Source organism: Hippopotamus amphibius, chromosome 11, assembly GCF_030028045.1.
Source record: "Hippopotamus amphibius kiboko isolate mHipAmp2 chromosome 11, mHipAmp2.hap2, whole genome shotgun sequence".
NCBI classification, from domain to species: domain Eukaryota; kingdom Metazoa; phylum Chordata; class Mammalia; order Artiodactyla; family Hippopotamidae; genus Hippopotamus; species Hippopotamus amphibius.
The window spans coordinates 24,860,164-24,877,142 of NC_080196.1; positions in this window are offsets into that span (position 1 = coordinate 24,860,164).

Sequence of the window (16,979 nt, forward strand, 5' to 3'; positions counted from 1 at the left end):
CATTTGAAGTTGTGTTTTAGAGTACATTTCCAAAGTAGAATTTCAGAGTCAAAGGATTTGGGCATTTAAAGTGATAGTGTATGTTCCATAAAGTTGTCCCAATTTATACTGTGAGCAACAGTCTTCAGAGTGCCTGTTTCTCTCTTCCTGCTGTCACTACTCAAGGTGGAGTGTACCTAATGGCTCTTAAATACTACACATCTTTTGCATCTATTTTCCTATGAAACATTTCCAGCTTGGTCTCTACTCAGCAAGAGTTTTTTTCAACTTTTGTTTTCCTTAATTACCTTTGCCAGTGGTTTTGTGTTTGTTTGGTTCTTCCTCCTTGAAATTGCCCTGTTTTTGTACTGCAGGACAAGATCACGTGCTCCCATTGCTATCCTCTGACCATGGGTTCTATATAATCTTAGCAGCCACCATGTTAGTGCTTCAGTCTGTGCTAGGCTTTTTATGTGTTTCACTTCACTGAATCCTTAAAAGCTTGCAAAGTAGATATTTATCTACCCTACTTTGCAGGCAAGGAGAAGAAAGCTCAGGGATGTTAAATTTGCATATGGTCACACAGATAAAAGGTATTGAGGTAGGAGATAGATGGGCCCCTGGGCCAGACAGCTAGTGGAGTAGAACTGAAGCTTTGTTCTCACCCAGACACTCCAAGGACAAAGCTAGTGGCAGAAACTGAGCTCTGCTGAAATAAAGAGAAGACCACCACTCCTGAGTTCAAGGAAAACTCCCGTTTGCACATGCGCAGGAAGGCTCCTTGGGGGTCAAAAAGGAAGGGGACATCACCCCATAGTAAATGTGAACATACCCCACATGCCTCTGCTGTGGAATTCATCTTAGCAAAAATTTGCACACACATCTTGGGGAGGGTCCTAGGACTGGTCAGGTGTGAAAAAAAAAGATAATTGGCCAAAGATAAATACCGGGAAGAACTGCCCTACATAAAGTGATTTAAATCACTTTTTTACTGCACTCCTTGTTCCAGAAGACACTCATACCCTTTCTCTCTGGGTGTGTATTTATGCCTTGCTTCAGTCTTAAACTGTTTCTCTGTCTGCTGCTCTCCCACTTGCACTGTGTCTCTAATGATAAACTGTGTACCTGTTTTTTACAGCTCTTGCCTCCTGGAAACATTCTTGCTTTCATGGGGCGAGAGCTAGGGAACTTTGCTCTAGCCTCTAGCCCTTGGTGGACTAGCAGCGAGGTTCTATTCCTGGGCAGGAACTAAGATCTCTCTTCAGGATCGCTCACTGCTTTCTCTCTGAGATCAGCCTCAGGATTCAAACTCCTTTCTGTCTAGTATATAGTATACCCATGGCCTAGCTTTAAAACGTTCCCAATAACTGAAGCAAACCTTCCTTTGATTCCATTTTTCTTTTTCTCCCTCCTACTCAGAGGAAGCCACCCAGCTGAATTGTGGCTGTATCAGTCTCTGGCTTTTCTTTGTACTCTGAATTGAATGCATCCCTAAATATATTGTTTGGTTTAGTGTTTTGTATCTTTTTGAGCTTCATAAACATGGACTAATGCTCCATGTAGTTATGTTGCAGTTTGGTTTTTTTGTTGTTCACATATTTACCGATAGTTTAGATTCTACCCTTGCAAACGCATTTCTGTCCATTATTTTATTATTATTATTGGCTGCATTGGGTCTTCATTTCTGCACGTAGGCTTTCTCTAGTTGCAGCAAATGGGGGCTACTCTTCGTTGCTGTGCGCAGGCTTTTCTTGTTGCAGAGCACAGGCTCTAGGCATATGGGCTTCAGTAGTTGCAGCACACAGGGTCAGTAGTTGTGGCTCGCAGGCTCAGTAGTTGTGGTGCACGGGCTTAGTTGCTCCACCGCGTGTGGGATCTTCCTGGACCAGGATCAAACCCGTGTCCCCTGCATTGGCAGGCAGATTCTTAACCACTGCACCACCAGGGAAGTCTGAGTCCATTTTTATTTAGGAAAAAAACAAAAAAACTGTAGGTGGATGGGTGTCTGGGTAATGTATATGAGGACTTGTAAGTGCTTTTTTCTAGGTGACAGTATCACACAGGAAGTACAGGGGACTGGTTAAGGTATAGGGAGCCAGACTGAATACTTATAGCTGTTCAACTTTGGCTAAGTTACTTAACCACTCTATTTCCTCATTTGTAAATGCATAAAAGAGTGCCTGCTCTTATGAGTTGTTAGGTTTAAAAATATGTAAATACACTTAAAACTGCCTAACAGAGCAAACCTTATTTAGGCATTAGCTACAATTATATTATTCCAAATAGCTTACACATTAGCAGACATAGCCTAGTCAGTACCTCATCCACCTTTCCTTAATCCCTGACATTGCTATTAAATGGGCAACTTCATTTCTTGTCTGTAGGGTCTCTTCTGCATTCTCTTGCCCTTATTTGTATGATCCAAGTCCTGCCCTAGATGTTCAGTCCCAGGTTTAGGGTATAAGATTGAGTTTACAGCCATGGTGAAGATGGTCACATGAACTTTTCTTAATTCCAGGCATGGAAATCACTTCCCATTCCTCACATTCTTGAGCCCCACAGCCTCTCTTCACAGGGATGACAGTGATTTGATAAGATCCTCTGCCCCAAAGCACTGAATATTCTTCACTCCCCGGAGCAGTTTCAGAAAACCAGTCCTCCCAATCCACCAGGCAGATCTCATAGCTCTCTATAATTAAGCAGAGACTGGCCTGCCATCTCAGCTACTGAAGACTGTGAGCCTCCCAGGGTCTGTTTCCCCAGGCCTCTCATCCCTGGAATCCTCAGCAACTGGCCAGTGCGCAAGCCCCTCCAGACTAATACCTCTACCCTGCCTGTTGCTTGTGCCAGAACCCTTGGAATCATCTTGACTCCTGTTCACATGTTTTGTATCCAATTTGTCAGCAAATCATGCTGGGGATACCTTAACACCAAAATTTGACTGCATCTCACACCTCTACTGCTACCTGACTCTGGTGGGATCCACCGCTGACTCACTTAGCTTACCTGCATGATTGCAACAGCTTCCAACAGAGCTTCTGGATGTAATTTGGTTTGTGAGGAAATCCCAGAGCCAAGAAATAAAAACTGTTTTGGACATGGTTTGCATCAACTTTATAGGATCCCTTTGGAAAACAGTTTAGCAGTACCTACTAAAAATGAGGCATTCAGGCTTCCCCAATGGCACAGTGGTTAAGAATCCACCTGCCAGTGCAGGGGACAGGGGTTTGATCCCTGTACTGGAAAGATCCCACATGCCTCGGAGCAACTAAGCCCATGAGCCACAACCACTGAGCCCGCAAGCCGCAACTACTGAAGCCCGTGTGCCTACAGCCCATACTCCACAACAAGAGAAGCCACCACAATAAGAAACCTGTGCACTGCAACAAAGAGTAGCCCCCACTAGCCACAACTAGAGAAAGCTCGCACGCAGCAACAAAGACCCAGTGCAGCCAAAAATTAAATAAAATAAATCCTTAAAGAGAAAAATGAGGCATCTTCTCTTCAACCCAGTGTTCCCACTTCTGGTAATGCACCCTAAACACTCACATACAGATATAAGGATTAATATACATGTCCCTGATGGTACTGTTTGTAAGCGGGGAGAAAAAAACCCAAATGTTCTCCGATAGGGAAATGGGGGTATATTCATAAAATAAAACGTGTTACATGCAGCAGTAGGAAGACTAACATACCAGTGTGGATTAATCTCACAATGTGAACAAAAAAAGCAAATCACAGAAAAATAGTATGTAATGCTTAAAAACATCTACCTTTAAACAATATATTGTTTAAAGTTCCTACTGTATAGCACGGGGAACTGTATTCAATATAAACCTAATGGAAAAGAATATGAAAAGGAATATATATATATATAATCACTTTGCTGTAGAGCAGAAATTAACACAACATTGTAAATCAACTATACTTCAATAAAACAAATTAAAAAAAACCCAATATATTGTTTGGAGTTAAGTATAGTAAAAACAAAAAGAAATGCACAGAATTGCTAAATGCTAAATTCAAGATGGGGTGGGTAGCGAAAGTGACATAGTCAAGGAGGTATACACAGAGGCTCTGTGGGTGCTCGTGTAATTCATATTTCTGTATGTCTGAACTACTTAATAACTTAAAAAACAAGGTTTGGGGACTTCCCTAGTTGCACAGTGGTTAAGAATTCGCCTGCCGGGCTTCCTAGGTGGCGCAGTGGTTAAGAATCCGCCTGCCAATGCAGAGGTCATGGGTTCGATCCCAGCTCCAGGAAGATCCCACATGCCACGGAGCAACTAAGCCCGTGTGCCTAAAAAAAAAAAAAAAAAAAAAAAAAGAATTCGCCTGCCAATGCAGGGGACATGGGTCCAAGCCCTGGTCCGGGAAGATCCCACTTGCCACGGAGCAACTAAATCCGTGTGCCACAACTACTGAGCCCACATGCCTAGAGCCGGTGCTGCACAAGAGAAGCCTCCGCACTGAGAAGACTGCACACCACAATGAAGAATAGCCCCTGCTCGATGCAACTAGAGAAAGCCTGCGTGCCGCAACGAAGACCCAACGCAGCCAAAAATAAACAAAAAACAACAAAAAAACAAAAGCAAGATTTGGGACCTTTGAATCCCAGAGGGCTGAGCATAGGCAAAAGCTTAAGTCAGCTCAGGGACACCTCCAGACACAGGGAGCTCCCTTGGAAGACAACCGTTGCCATGATGAGCCAGAATAGAAAACACCCCAGGAGAACAAGTCAGCAGGCACAATAACAGGTGGCTTTACACTGCACGCTTGGAAACTGCAGATGTTCAAAGAGATAAAGGGGCTAATTCAATCCATTGTGCAGAAGAGGGCGTTGTAAAGGAGCAAGTAGCAATTCTAGAATTTAACAGGTAAATTCGTAAGAAGCACAACAAACCGGTTAAATAACAGACCAACTGGATAGAGAATTAGTGAATTGGAAGAAATCATCCATAATATGGAACAGAGAAAACAAAGATGAATAATATGAAAAGGAGTTGATAGGAAGGATGAAATGAGACGTTCCAACATTTGGTACTGTTTGCTTAGAGCTGCCTCTCCTTGCTGGCTTGTTATAATGCTGCAGCCAGAAGAGCCTCAGGGACCATGGTTAGCTCTGCCCAGTGGCATCTGTGGGCATCTCAGGGCCTACAGCTCAGGGCAGCTCAGGGCCATGTGTAACTTTGTTTATTGTAGTACTTTCTTGTCCATTAACATCCTACTTTCCCAAGATAGGCTTTCAATTGTGTTATTTCCCAGAGATTAAGGACAGAGATTATCCTAAGGGTTAAAGTACCTGCTGACTCTTAAAATGTTGAATTTTATTGCCCCCAGTCAGATGAATCTCAGGTGGAAATGGGTCACATTCCAGGCTGGTTATTGCCTGTCATTAAACCATTAAATTCTAAATATAGTAAAGATAGAGATGTCAGCCAGTAATCAAACCCAGTTATGTGCTGATAGGTAACAACCTGGAAGGGGGAGCAGCCTCTAAAGGACCTTGCAACAATGGCGGGTACCACCCTGGTTGGGGAGCCTCCCATTTCCCAGCAGCAGGCAGGGAGAGGCCTCGCTCCACACTAGGTTGATTTCTTCTAAAGGAGGCAGAGCAACCATTACAATAGATTGCCTTTTAAACTTTTTATTAAGAAATTCTAAAAGAATAGGAAGAATATAAACACCCATGTACTCACCACCTAATCCAACAATTGTCAACATTTTTCCATATTTGAAAATATGTCAAATGGCAAAAATATATATTAAATTATATATGTGTGTACATATATATACACACACATAAATATAAAATATATATATTTAGCAGGCTCATTTCAATATGAATTATAGAGATCATGACTTTTTTTTCTTTGGTTTGAGTTGAGTCTTCATTGCTGCACACGGGCTTTCTCTAGTTGTGGCTAGCGAGGGCTACTCTTCGTTGTGGTGTGCAGGCTTCTCATTGCGGTGGCTTCTCTTGTTGTGGAGCACGGGCTCTAGCCATGCGGGCTCAGTAGTTGTGACTCATGGGTTTAGTTGCTCCATGGCAAGTGGGATCTTCCCGGACCAGGGCTTGAATCCATGTACCCTGCATTGGCAGGCAGATTCTTAACCACTGTGCCATGAGGGAAATCCCTCTTTTGGTGTTTTTAACTTGTTCCTCAACTTTCTGCATTTTCTTTAACCTGGAAGTTATACTTACAAGCATAATTTGATTTTTTTATTTTTTATTTTTTTTGCTGCACCACGCAGCTTGTGGGATCTTAGTTCCGCTACCGGGGATTGAAGCTCTGGACCACCAGGGAATGCCCTTAAAGGCCTAATCAGATTCTGATTACATGGTTTGGGCAAGAATACTTCATGAACGACACCATGTATTAGTTTCCTGTGGCTGCTGTAACAAATTACTACAAACTTGGTGGTTTAATACAATAGATATTTATTCCTCCATAATTCTGGAGGCCAGAAGTTCAAAACAGTTTCAGTGGGCAAAAATCAAGGTGTCCACAGGGCCTTGCCCCCTCTGGAGACACTATGGGAGAATCTGTTCCTTATCTCTTCCAGCTTCTGGTGGCTGCTGGCATACACATCACTCCAATCTCTGCCTCTGTGTCACACTGCCTCCTCCTCTTCACTTGTGTGTATCAAGTCTTCTTCTGCCTCCCTCTTATAACGATATATGTGATTTCATTTAGAGCCCTCCCAGATAATCCAGAATAATCTCCCCATCTCAGGCTCCTTGATTTAATCACATCTGCACAGACCCTCTGTATCCTTATATAAGATAACCTTCACAGGTTCTAGGGATTAGGCCATGGTTATCTTTTAAAAAAAAAAAAAATTTATTTTTTATTTATTGGCTGCATTGGGTCTTCGTTGCCGTGGGTGGGCTTTCTGTAGTTGCGGAGAGTGGGGGACTACTCTTCATTGCAGTGCGTGGGCTTCTTATTGCAGTGGCTTCTCTTTTGTGGAGCACGGGCTCTAGGCACATGGGCTTAGTTGCTCTGCGGAATGTGGGATCTTCCCGGACCAGGGCTCAAACCCATGTCCCCTGCATTGGCAGGCGGATTCTTAACCACTGCACCACCAGGGCACCCAGGCCATGGTTATCTTTTAGGGGATCATTTTTCAGTCTATCACATGCTATGTACTTCACAGAGCCTTGTGCCAGGGGTGTCATAACATCTACTTGTTCCATTGTTTTTTTTTTTAATTTCAACATTAAAAAAATTTTTTTTTACTACATTGGGTCTTCGTTGCTGTGTGTGGGCTTTCTCTAGTTGCAGCGAGTGGGGGCTACACTTTGTTGCGGTGCACCGGCTTCTCAGTGTGGTGGTTTCTCTTGTTGTGGAGCACAGGCTTTAGACTTCAGTAGTTGCAGCTCATGGGCTCAGTAGTTGTGGCTCACGGGCTTAGTTGCTCCTCAGCATGTGGGATCTTCCCAGACCAGGGTGCAAGCCCATGTCCCCTGCATTGGCAGGTGGATTCTTAACCCCTGTGCTACCAGGGAAGCTCTGTTCCATTATTCTTGACCTTAGTTTGATCACCCGGTTAAAGTAGTGATCCCTAGGATCTCTTCATTATAGAGGTACTTTTCTCCCTTGTGAGTGGTAAGATGTGTTAATTCTTTGGCACTGTTATCAAAACAGTTTTGTCTGCTTAACGTGTAGCAAGCCAAATGCTAGGTTTGCAGCAGAGAGTTTATTCACAAAGCAGCCAACTGAGGGGATGAGAGAACAAGTGTCAAATTTGTCTCCCAGAAAGGGGCTTAGGGTATTGATGAGATGAAGCTGAGGTGTGGGCAAAGGTAATTGGAGGGGAGAGAAAGGTGCTGAATCAACCCTCTGCACTGATGCAACTAAGCTACAGGCTTCTTCCTGGGACCTATGTTCAGAAAATGGCTGTGTTAGCATGCTCTAAGGGTGACGTTTTTGTCTCTCTGATGTCAAAATGTCACCGAGCAGACACTCACGTGTGCCCAGATGGAGGGTTGGTGGTCTTAACCAGTCTTAACTGGCTCTAGCTTGAACTGGACACAGCCGACTCCACATCTCAAAAAACAACTTGGGCAAACATAGTTTAGGCTATGTGATGCTTAGAGAATATGCAAGTTTTTGTAAAAACAATGAAAGTGAACTTGATCCGTGAGGGCCGGTTACAGTTTATTATTTATTAATGGCTAACTGCTGACTACCCTCGGTTTCAGCACCATGTGAATCAGTATCCAGTCTCCGTCAACCTTAACCTAATGATTTTGGCATCCACTGATGAACTTTGCCTGAATAGAGGAGGAAATAGTTTTCCTTGACCCTCTTAGGGTCCCTGGCTGAGTCTGAAAAACAATCTGACAAAGACAGATTAACAGGAGAAAAGCATACACATTTATTTGTTTTACTTGACAGGAGACTTCATAAAGAAATGAAACCCAAAGACGTGGCATACTTCCTTTTATATACTGAACAAAAGAGGCAATTGTGGAAAAGTAAACTATGTGGGGAAGCTAAAGGAAGATAAGAATTATTTTAACAATTTTTTTTTCTTTTTTTTTTTTTGTGGGATGTTAGTTTCCCAACCAGGGATTGAACCTGGGCCCAGGGCAGTGAAAGCTCAGAGTCCTAACCGCTGGACTGCCAGGGAAGTCCCAAGTTTTGTTTGTATAGAATTCTCTTGGTCTCAACTTCTTGTCCTCCTGGTTCAGGGAGGGCACCTTTCAAATGGAAAATTTCACTCAAGTTTGCAAAATGATGATTTTCTAATTTGATTATTCTTGCTACACTTATTCACTGACATTCTTCTGTAAAATAAGGAATAAGTCACCTCATCAACTGGTACTTTGTCTAAACTGAATTACTTGTTCCTACTGCAAAGGTAGGAAAAATGATTTATTCTTTTCCTGTATTTATAGTATTGTGTGTGTAAGGGGTTGGTGTAAAAGTGTCCTCTAGTGGTGGCAAATGAATTCCCCGTTTTTGTATACATGAGTCCAGGAAGTTTCCCTGTAGTCCCCTTGACCTTATCAGATGCCTTGCTGACACTGAGCTGTGCAGAGACACTGGCCTTCCCCTGACCTCTCTTTTTAGAACTGTGGCCAAGGAACATGTTAGTTGCTCTCTACCAGGCTCCCACCTCCAATGGCAAGGGCACTTAAGTGGTTCCAGGGATTCCCAAATACCAAAACCAAGCTTGGTGGAGGTTAAACAATGCACGTCCCTTACACTGGTTGATAGGAACTTCACACAGTTAGGTGGACTTAAGATACTGAAGCATAAAGCTGGTTATGCATCTTCACTCTTGCCTCCAACTTCACCTTCTCTTGACGTTGGGATCATTCGCTCTGGACACCACCTTTGTGGCTGTATATTTCTTTAAATTAATTAATTTATTTATTTTTGTCTGCATCAGGTCTTAGTTGTGGTGTGCGGGCTTCTCTCTAGTTGTAGCATGTGGGCTCCCTAGTTGTGGCATGTGGGCTTAATTGCTCTGTGGCATGTGGGATCTTAGTTCCCAGACCATGGATTGAACCTGGGTTTCCTGCATTGGAAGGTGGATTCTTAGCCACTGGACCACTAGCGAAGTCCCTTTGTGGTTGTATTTTTGCCAAGTTACCCAGAGGTCTCCATTTATCTTTTTCCTTCTCTTTATTTATTTGTTCCTTTTATTTCCTTCTATTTCACTTTATTTTATTTTCAATTTTCCTTCTACTTATTATTATATACAAAAGTATATATAATAATTACATAGAATTTAAAGAAAACTGATAAATAACATATACTTACCACTGACCTTAAAACCGGTGGTTTGCAGATTTGGAGGCCACAGGAAATGTGATTTCTGGCCTTAATCCAATAGAAGTATGAACTTTTTGTTAGGAATTTTCCAGACACTTTTATTTATTTTCCTTTTCTTTTTTCCCCCTCTATCCAGAGCAAAGATGGATGCCAGTTCCCACACTGAAGATGTGGCCTTTTGATACTTTATTTACAAAGAGAAGTCATCAGCCTGCGAGCTGCAGTTTGCCAACTTGATTTTTTAAATATTGCATTTAAACAGGATTTATCTTGATTCCTGAGTTTTCTGGTGTTCTCTCAAATTTTGTACCCAAGGCAGTACTGCTTTGTTGTGGGCAGGGCGGGGGTCGGAAAAATGCTTTTTAACTTTGTCAACTAAAAAAAATAGTGCAGGAGGCTGCAAATAAGAAGAGTTTATCTGGAGTCTAAAGAATTGCAGTTCGGGAGACCCAGATTTGGGTAACCCCAAAAGTGTGTTCCAAAGAAGAGAAAACGTCAGGGGCTTATACAGACACAAAGCCACAAGGCTGTTAACAGTTGCCTGGCAAGAATTATGATGGACTAAGTCAAAAAATATTTGTCCACAGGGAATCACAAGTTGTTTCAGGGTACGGGTCTGATAAGTAAACTGTCCAAGTTATTTTATAAGTATTTTGAATTACTAGGAGCTTCTCTGGATGACTTACTTCATAAGGTCAAAAGGTCAGATTCCATCCAGGCTGAGATGTAAGTCACACTTCCTTAATGGCCTCCCAGCTCCATTTTAGTGAGTTCTCTTAGCAATACCAACCCCATTTGATTTTCCTTTCATCATTTCCAGACCTTCTCAGGACCTTGGCTTTATATCCTGACTGCAAATCTGTGATCCACTGCGATCCTGATCTGGGCACTGAGCACTGACTGATGTCCTCAGGGCAAATGCTGGCTCCAGGGCTCACCTATTTTTCTAGGTTCTTCCTGTCTACTATTTATGGTTCTTGAAGATTTCCCTTACTATCTCACCAATTAAGCCTTACACTAAAAATGTGTTTGTTTTTTTTGGCCAAGCCACAAGGTTTGCATGATTTTAGTTCCCAGACCAGGGAATGAACCCAAACCCTCGGCAGTGAAAGCTCTGAGTCCTAACCACTGGACCACCAGGGAATTCCCTTAAAATGTGTTTTAAAAAATATTCTATCCAGAATATTAGGAAAGGGAAAACCTTTCCTAATATTTATTAGGAATTTACCTTTCCTTGTGGTAAATTTAAGTCTTTTTTTCTGTTTTTTTTGTTTTGTTTTTTGTCAAAAAGAAATGCAAGCAAAAGAAAAAAGAAAAAAAAGAAAAAAAAAGAAATGCAAGCTTTGTCTTAGGTCTTCCCCCTTAATCCTTTTCTTTGGGCAAAAATGATGGACCTCGTCCTGCTCCTTCCTGATAATGACTTCTAGTTGTGAGGACTGAATGTGAGAAACCATACTTGGTGCCTGGTCCCTGGTATTTGCTACTCAATATTACTTGTTAGGCTCTTTCTATTGTTTAAGGTCACCCTGATAAACAGGAAGAGAGAGCCCAGAGCCCCTTCTATGCTGAGCCAAGGGGCTGGGGGGAAGGGTGAGAGGTGTTCAGGCGGGCAGAAGGGCCTGTGCTGAGGGTTAGGACTCCGCGCTAGAAATTTTTTTTTTAATTTGGTTGTGCTGGGTCTACTTGCGGCACGCGGACTCTTTGTAGCAGCATGTGGACTCTTTGTAGCGGCATGCAGACTCTTTGTAGCGGCATGCAGACTCTTTGTAGAGGCATGCAGGCTCTTTGTTGCGGCATGCGGGATCTTGTCCCATTTGTACAAATAAGCACATACCTTTCCCTTCCAGTCTCCTGCCACTCCTTCCATTTCCTCCTTTATGTTAAAAGAAAAAAAAGCCACCCACCCAACCAACAGTTCTTCAACCCTTTCTGCATCCCTGACTTGTGTTCTAACCCTGGTTTTCAAACTTGAACATGCATTAGAATCCCCTGGAGGGTTTGCTAACACACTGATTGCTGGGCCCCACCCCCAGAGCTTCTGATTCTGCAGGTCTGGTGGGGAGGGGGGTGGTCAGCATAGGGGGAAGGTCAAGCATTTCTAACATGTTCCCAGGGAGTGGCTGCCACCTACCTGGGACCACACTTAGAACCACTGGCCTAGCTCCTCACCCATCCTGGACTTGTCTCTCCTCCTGTATTAAGCATCCACCATGTGCTAGGTGTTATGGTGGGGTTTAAGATGCCCAGGTAAACAGGCAGGTTTGGTCCCTGCCCTCTATTATGATTATTGGTGTTTTTTAGACACAAGTTCTTCCTGTTGAAACAGATTCTCTTTTGAGATCTTTCCTTCAGTATTTTGAAATCTAGTCTTCCTAAGTCTAGGCTAAATGTCTAAGAGACAGTTTCTCAAAGTGCAGCCCAAAGACCCCAGTGTTAGACTCTCCTGCAGTTCCTTTTAAAAATGCAAGGCCCTGCAAAGGAGGCAAGACTATACAATGGAGAAAAAAAGTCTCTTCAGTAAGTGGTGTTGGGAAAGCTGGACAGCCGCATGTAAATCAATGAAGTTAGATCACTCCCTCACACCATACAGAAAAATAAACTCAAAATGGCTTAAAGACTTAAATATAAGACATGACACCATAAAACTCCTAGAAGAAAACAGAGGCAAAACATTCTCTGCAATGAATCATACCAATGTTTTCTTGGGTCAGTCTCCCAAGGCAATGGAAATAAAAGCAAACGTAAACAAATGGGACCTAATCAAACTTACAAGCTTTTGTACAGCAAAGGAAACCATAAAAAAAACGAAAAGACAACCTATGAACTGGGAGAAAACATTTCCAAATGATGAGACCGACAAAGACTTAATTTCTACAATACACAAACAGCTCATATATCTCAATAACAACAACAAAACAAAACAAAAACAACCCAATTGAAAAATGGGCAGAAATATCTAAATATTTCTCCAAAGAAGACACACAGATGGCCAACAGGGACATGAAAAGATGCTTGACATCGCTAATTATTAGAGAAATGCAAATCAAAACTACAATGAGGTGCTGCCTCACACCAGTCAGAATGGCCATCATTAAAAAGTCTACAAGTTCCCTGGTGGTCCAGTGGTTAGGACCTGGCACTTGCACTACTGTGGCCCGGGTTCAGTCCCTGGTTGGGGAACCTAAGATACTGCAAGCTGCACAGTGCAGCCAAAAAAAAAAAAAAAAGTCTGCAAATAAATGCTGGAGGAGATGTGGAGAAAAGGGAACCTCTTACACTTGCTGGGAATGTAAATTGGTTTAGCCATTATGGAAAACAGAATTTAGGTTCCTCAAAAAACTAAAAATAGAGTTGCCACATGATCCAGCAATCCCTCTCCTGGGCACATATCCGGACAAAACTACGACGGTGAGTCAAAAATTATCCGCACTCCAGTTATACTAAAACTTCTATGAATTCTACAGCCAGAGTGCGGATAATTTTTGACACTCTTGTATACTTCAAAAAGATACACACAGCCCTATGTTCATAGCAGCACTATTCACAATAGCCAAGACACAGAAACAACCTAAATGTCCATTAACAGATGAATGGATAAAGAAGATGTGGTACATATACACAATGGAATACTACTCAGCCATAAAACAGAATGAAATAATGGCATTTGCAGCAACATGGATGGACCTAGAGATTATCATACTAAGTGAAGTAAGTCAGAAAGACAAATACCATATGATATCACTTATATGTGGAATCTAAAATATGACGCAAATGAACTTATCTACAAAACAGAAACAGACTCACAGACAGAGAACAGACTTGTGGTTGCCAATGGGGGGTGGAGGTGGGGAAGGGATAGATTGGGAGTTTGGGTTTAGCAGATGCAAAGTATTATATATAGGATGGATAAACAACACGGTCCTACTGTATAGCACAAGGAACTATATTCAATATCCTGTGATAAATCATAATGGAAAGGAATACAAAAAAGAATATACCAATGTATAACTGAATCACTTTACTGTACAGCAGAAATTAACACAACATTGCAAATCAACTATACTGTCAATAAAAGCAACGTCCTGGACTGATTCTAGAGATACTGAACCTACAGGCAGGTTTGGAGTGGGGCCAGGATTCCGGTTTATAATGACTCCATGACTCCACCCCACCCCCTCCAGGGGAGGAGATCCTTCCTTGAGAAACCACTCTCTTAGCTGATGGTTCTTGGCTATGAAGAAGGAACATGATCACTTCCTTATAAGCTCCCTGCCATATCTACTTCACAAGGCAGTAGCTCATGGGGCAGACATTCATGGTATCATTTCCTCTCTTTCCTCTGTTATTTCTGATAAATAAAACTGTCAGCAAGACTCGCCCAGGTGTGCAGTTTTCAGTGGTATTAGATAGCAGATGTCCCAGCTGGTGCAGGTGCCACCCCCACCACACTTCCTTGGGTCATATCCATTTCTCCATCTGTGTCAGAAAAGCAGAACCCCCCTCCCACAGCCATGCTGCCTGTGTTTGTCTCTGCATATTTCTTCCCTCAGATGGACCCTTGCTTCCCCCTGCAGGCCCATAGATTCTGTCTCTGTATGTGTCTCCTGTGTGGTAACAATGTGGTTTACTGGCCAAGGTTAAGTATTACATCAGGTTACTCTGAGACCTGGCAGTTAAAGGGGAGAAATGTAGCATTTATCCTGCCTTTCCCATACAAACCATGCTTCAGGGTAACCCAACAGCCTTGAAAAAAGGACAGTTCTTTTTTAAAGAATTCCAGCTAATAAACGACAAAATAATAGAATTCAAAACCCAACATTTTACAACCCCTCATAAAATAATTGATTCAGCCAAAATTCATCTATGGATGAAACTGTCAGTTGGAAGGTTGATGGGGAAACCTTACAAAGGAAGGGCCAGTCTATGACCATCTGAACCCAGCGCTCAGTCTCAGCTTTACTCAGAGAGGGACATGTGGGCAGCACTTGCTTCCTCAGGGAGCACAACAGGAAACACACAGCACCTCGGACGGAATCTTGTCTCCCCCCACCCCACCCCCCGGCCCCATGGAATCTGAATCTAATTAAACCTTCAGGTTTGATAATTAAAAATACAAGGGACGGAGGAAAAAGTTAAATGACACTCTGAGGAAGAGACAGATGAATCCAGAGAGTGGAACGTTCCACAGGATAAACGAACCTATTTCTGTGCAGATGGTATCAACAACAACAAAAAAAAAAACAGAGAGAGAGAAAGAGAAGAGAGGAGAGGAGGTAGAACTACTGTAGATTGAGATTTAAACATCAAAATGCAACGTGTAGGGACTTCCTGGGGGCTCAGTGCTTAAGACTCTGAGCTCTCAATGCAGCGGGGCCTGGGTTTGATCCCTGGTCAGGGAACTAGATCCCACATGCATATCACAACTAAGAGTTTGCATGCCACAACTAAGGAGCTGGTGAGCTGCAACTAAGGAGCCTGCAACTAAGACCCAGTGCAACCAGATACATAAACTTAAAAAAAAAAAAAAGGTAGTATGTAGATTTTCTTGGGATCCTGATTTGAACAAATCAACTATAAATAAGACGTGATCAAATTTGAATACCGACTGAGTTTTAGATTATACCATAGAGTTATTGTTAATGTTTTGGGTGTGCAATGGCATTATGATTATGTAATAAAATTTTTGTTCTAAAGAATGAGATGGATACTTAAGAATGTAGGGGTGAATGTCATGAGGTCTGGGATTTGCTTTAAAATACTTTAGCAAAGGAAACAGAAAAAAGGATCAGATGAGGGAATTCCCTGGTGGTCTAGCGGTTAGGATTTGGTGCTTTCACTGCTGTGGCCTGGGTTCAATCCCTGCTTGGGGAATTGAAATCCCGAAACACGAGGCATGGCCAAAATTAAAAAAAAAGAAAAAAAGAAAAAAAAAGAAAAGGATCAGAAGAAGCCATGTGGTAACATCTTGATTACCTGTTTGTTTTTTGTTTTTAATGTTTTTGGCCACACAGCATGCGGGATCTTAGTTCCCCAAGCAGGGATAGCATCTGCGCCCCCTGCAGTGGAAGAGGGGAGTCTTAACCACTGGACTGCCAGGGAAGTTGCTTCATTAACTGTTTTTTTAAAAAATAAATTATTTATTTATTGGCTGTGTTGGGTCTTCGTTGTTGCGCACAGGCTTTCTCTAGTTGCGGCGAGCGGGGGCTACTCTTCTTTGTGGTGCACGGGCTCCTCATTGCTGTGGCTTCTCTTGCGAGCACTGCTCTAGGCACATGGGCTTCAGTAGTTGTAGCACATGGGCTCAATAGTTGTGGCTCATGGGCTCTAAAGCGCAGGCTCAATAGTTGTGCTGCACAGGCTTAGTTGCTCCGTGGCATGTGGAATCTTCCCAGACCAGGGCTCGAACCCGTGTCCCCTGCACTGGCAGGCGGATTCCTAACCACTGCGCCACCAGGGAAGTCCTTCATTAACTGTTGAAACTGGATGTTGTGATACATGGGGTTCACTAAGCTATTTTCTCTACTTTTATGTCTTTTGAAAATATCTATAGATGAAAAAAATTCAAGTATTACATTGGTGACCACAAATTCTGGATAGACTATGACAAAGTTACACCATGTCTTTACATGCAGTGGCATTTATTCCACTTTTTCCAGCAAATAGAATTATCCTAATATTTCTTAGAGAAGCAACTGAAAGTAAAACAGATCTCTAACTGCAAATAAATGTGGCCTTCATCTCTTTATGATAAAGGCATAAAAAAATGTCTTGAATGGGAACCTCCCTGGTGGTCCAGTGGCTAAGACTCCGTGCTCCCAGTGTAAGGGGTCCGGGTTCAATTCCCAGTCAGAGAACTGAATCCCGCATGCTGCAACTAAAGATCCTGTATGCTGCAACGACGATCCCAACTGCCAGAACTAAGACCTGGTGCAGCCAAATAAATAAATATTAAAAAAAAAAATGTCTTGAACGTTCCTACTGTCTCATCCAGGCACTGCATTTTCTCTCCACATGGAGGAAAGCTGTGGCTGTCCCACTCAGCTGCAGGCTTCCCAGGCTCTTGTCATAGCATTTCCTTTAGGATTAGGATGAGATGCTGTTTTCTCACATTAATTGCACAGTGCTTATTTCTCTGCCAGGATGGCCTGAGAGAGGCATCTCATCTGCATTTTACACAGCTGCTCCCTGCTTCAAGGAGGATAGTATCTC